We start from the raw sequence: 4,657 nt of genomic DNA, 5'->3' as shown, positions 1-4,657 counted from the left end.
TCCTGTGCCCACTTAATCATAGCTGATTTAACTGTTTCGTCTTGTGTGTTCCATTTCAGCAGCAAATTATACATTCTTGACAAATTCTTAGTATTGGGTTCTAGCAGTTCAGTCTCTAATTTTGATTTTTCCACCTGAAAGCCAATTTTCCTATCCTGTTTAAAAACCTCCATTATTTGGAAATATTGAAGCCAGTCTTGTAATTTAGGTTTCAGTTTCTCATGACTCTGTAATTTCAATTTATCTCCATCCTGTTCCAGAATTTCCCAATACTTTGGCCATCCGGCCTCCATATTGAGTTTCTTCAATGCCTTAGCCTCCAAGGGTGACAACCATCTAGGGGTTTTGTTTTCCAACAAATCTTTGTATCTTATCCAAACATTAAACAATGCTTTTCTGACAATATGGTTTTTAAAGGCCCTATGCACCTTGATTTTGTCATACCATAAATATGCATGCCAACCAAATGCATTATTAAACCCTTCCAGATCCAGCATGTCTGTGTTCTCGAGGAGCATCCAGTCTTTCAGCCAGCAAAACGCAGCTGCTTCATAGTACAATTTTAAATCCGGCAGGGCAAATCCCCCTCTTTCTTTGGCATCTGTCAATATCTTAAATTTAATTCTGGGCTTTTTGCCCTGCCAGACAAATTTCGAAATATCTTTCTGCCACCTCTTGAAACAGTCCATCTTGTCAAGAATCTGTAAGGTTTGAAACAAAAATAACATTCTAGGCAATACATTCATCTTAATAACTGCAATTCGGCCTAACATTGACAGTTTCAAATTTGACCATATTTCTAGATCTTTTTTAATTTCTAACCAGCATTTTTCATAGTTGTCCTTATACAAATTCAAATTTTTAGATGTCAAATAAACCCCTAAGTATTTCACCTTCTTGACCACTGTCAAACCTGTCTCTTCTTGAAATTTCTCCTTCTCCATGACTGTTAAATTTTTTTCTAAAACTTTCGTTTTTTGTTTGTTCAGTTTGAATCCAGCTACCTGGCCAAATTGTTGAATTATCTCCAACACCCTTTTCGTACTAGTGTTTGGCTCTTGTAGGGTCAATACTAAGTCATCTGCAAATGCCCTTAACTTATAATGTTTAACTCCGACCTGTACACCTTTAACCTGCTGGTCATTTCTAATCATATTCAGCAACACCTCCAGGACAGAAATAAAAAGCAATGGGGAAATTGGGCATCCCTGTCGTGTTCCTTTTTCTATTTTAAGTTCCTCAGTTATCACATTATTTACAATCAACTTGGCTTTTTGTTCAGAGTATATCGCACCCATACCATTCTCAAATCCTTGGCCTACCCCCATCCCATGAAGATTCTTTTTCATAAAACTCCAAGAAATGTTGTCAAAGGCTTTCTCCGCGTCCACAAAGATCAGAACTGCTTTAGTGTTTATTTTCACCTCTAGCAATTCCAAAATGTCTATTATATTCCTTACATTGTCTGATAGGTGCCTTTTTGGGAGAAAGCCTGCTTGGTCCTTATGAATCTTCTCCATCAACACTCTTTTAAATCTTTTTGCCAAAATGTCTGCAAAAATTTTGTAATCCACATTAAGTAATGATATTGGGCAGTAGTTCTTAAGTTGAGTCTTTTCAGTCTCTGTCTTTGGTATGAGTGAAATATACGCTTCTTTCCACGATTCCGGTGCCTTTTCCCCCTCTAAAATCTCGTTGCAGACTTCCTTTAACGGATAAACCAACCACTCCTTCAAAGATTTATAATATCTGGAAGTCAGTCCATCTGGCCCTGGAGATTTGCCCAATTGCATGTCTTGAATGGCACCCTCTATCTCTTGTTCTGTTATTCTCTGGTTTAAGTCCACCTTGCTTTGATGAGAGATTTTCTGTAATCCATGTTTATTAAGGAATTTATCTATATCCTCTTCGTTTTGTGGTCCTTGAGAATAGAGTTTTTTGAAATAACTCAGAAAGCAGTTTCTAATCTCATTGGGCTTAGATATATTCTTTCCATCCACTTCTAGGCTTGTAACTGTATTTAGTTTCTGCCTTTTCTTCAATTGCCATGCCAGAAGTTTACCACATTTATCTGCCGATTCAAATGTCTTTTGTTTCATTTGCTTTATCTTCCATTCAATCTCTTGATTCATCAATTCCATATATTGTGTTTGATATAACTTAATCTCTCTCAAAATCTCCTGGGACTTCGGTTTTGATCTTAATTTTTTCTCTCCTTCTCTTATCTTTTCCAAAATCTTTTCCTTCTTCTCATTTTGCTTTCTCTTCTTGATTGAATTTTGTTGAATCAAAAATCCTCGCATCACAGCTTTACTTGCGTCCCAGATCACTCTTTTTTCCACATCGGCCTTTAGGTTTATCTCAAAGTAGTCCTTTAAAGTTTTTTGGGCCTTCATGTGAATCTCTTTATCTCTAAACAGGGTGTCGTTCATCCTCCATCTGAATTGACCAGTTGTTGTAAGTTTCATTTCCATCTTCAAGGCGTTATGGTCGGAGCAGGTTTTTGGGCAGATTTCTATTTTCTTGATCTTTGGAGCCATCCCACTAGTAATCCAAATTTGGTCGATTCTGGTCCAGGTCATCATTGCTTGGGAGAAAAAGGTTCCCTCTCTCTCCAGAGGGTTCCTTGTTCTCCATATGTCTATTAGGTCCATATTTTCCGTCATCTCAAAAAAGGTTTTCGGAAGTCTCCCTTCCTTGGAGATTGTCAGTCTTTGTGCTTTGTCCATATTTGTAGAGACTACACCATTCATGTCTCCCATGATTATCATATTATAATCCAAATAGTCCGTCAAAGTTTCATGGAGTTTCTTGAAAAATTCCGCTTTGCCTTCATTTGGTGCGTAAATTCCAACTATTAGATATTTTTCTCCTTGTACTTGTATTTCCACTGCCAGGTATCTTCCTTGTTCATCTTTAAACATCATTTTTGGGGCCCATTTTTCTTTTACATAAATCACGACTCCTCTTTTCTTAACTTTATCTGATGAGATAAATTCTTGTCCTAATCTTTTATTTATAAGTAGTTTCCTGTGTACTCTGGTTATATGAGTTTCTTGTAAACAAATCAAGTCCAATTGTTCTCTTTTCAAAATGTGGAATACTTGACGTCTCTTCAAAGGCATGTTCAGCCCATTACAATTCCAACTAAGGAATTGCAGGGCCATCTTGTTATTTTTCTGTTACTCCTCCAACCGCTCCAAGTTGTTGCTCTTCCTCTGATGGTGCTGGGTCAAGTCCGTACGATAGGTTAAGGATGTCTAGTGCTCTCCTTTGTTCTGCAATTGGATCCACAGTTCCCTTCTGTAAGTCCTCTTGATTTCTTTCCAGGAATCTTTCTTTGTCTTGTATTGTCTTTATTTTCACCTTCTTTCCCTTATAGTCAAAAGACAGTCCTTGTGGGTACTCCCACCTGAAAGGGATGGTGTTCTTCTTCAACAGATAAACCAAGTCCTTATAGAAGGCTCTCAGCTCCAAGATATGTTTAGGGATATCTTTAAAAATCTGTATAGGTGAATTTTCAATTTGCAAGGCCCTTCCGTAATGTAATTTTAGTATTTTGTCCCTTTCTTCCTTCGATCTAAGGGTAATCAAGCAGTCCCTCGGGGTCTTTCTGTTCTGTCTTCTGCCCAGTCTGAATGCTGTTGTTATTTTTATTTCTTCATCCTCCAGGTCTTCCCAGAAATCAGCAAACTCTCGTGTCAGAAACTCCACTAGGTTGTCTCCTTCGCTCTCGGGAATCAGTCTTATTTTCAGATTTCTTTCCTTTCTCTGTAAATCCTACAAAGCCAGAGTTGTATCATGTTCATAAACTTTTTTAGCAATCGGTTCTAAATTCTGTTGAGTCTCTCCAGCAATAGCTCTGGCTTCCTCTGCAATCTTACGTGTTGCGGAATTTTCTTGGACCAGCTTATTTATGGATTCTGTGTTCAAATCCAATCTTGCTGTTAACTCTGTTAATTTCTGTGTATTTTCTGTGTAGGATGCTGTGGATGTTAAACAACTCTGCCCAAATGAGAAAATCTGCAAGGTACTGCACTGATAGGCCGGAGTGGCTCAAGTAACACTCCCTGACTTCTGTAAGAGGTTCCAGTTCCAGCTGCTCATTTTTCTGAAGAATAGAGATCTGGCTCTGCAGCCCAAGATCTGGTTATGAAGGCAGGGGGCTAGGCAGGAAGTTTTTAAGCCAAAGCTGGGTAGCTTTCTATCGCCAAGGGATGCTATAGTTGTAACTGCCTCAGGGCCACTGACAGAGGGGGGTAGAAGGAATTCAGAAGTACCAGGCCCAATGCTAGCAGGGACTCCAGGCACTTCACTTTTTAAAAAAGGAAGTGAATCAGAGACACCTAATGAAAGTTATAAAACAATATGTGAGATATCACTAAGGCTTTGGCACTCCGTGGGCAGCACCGTTGTTAATCAGGGACATACCTAAGCGTTGGTTGAGTCTGCCCAACCACCTCTCGACCCTGGTTTGGGGTGTCTAGGAGCCTGCCCACCCATCCACACACTCTCCTTGCCAAGGGCTCAAGGGACGAAGGGACACCACTACAGCTCCATACCAAGAGTACAAGGGAGCTTAGGTAGGCCTCTGTTGCGAAGGTCACTTAATCACTGTTGCTAAGCAATCAGAGCCCCACCTGGGACTCAGGAGAGG

This window comes from Podarcis bocagei (genome assembly GCF_964188305.1).
Source record: "Podarcis bocagei genome assembly, chromosome: 12".
Lineage (NCBI taxonomy): Eukaryota > Metazoa > Chordata > Lepidosauria > Squamata > Lacertidae > Podarcis > Podarcis bocagei.
This window is presented reverse-complemented; position numbering follows the sequence as displayed.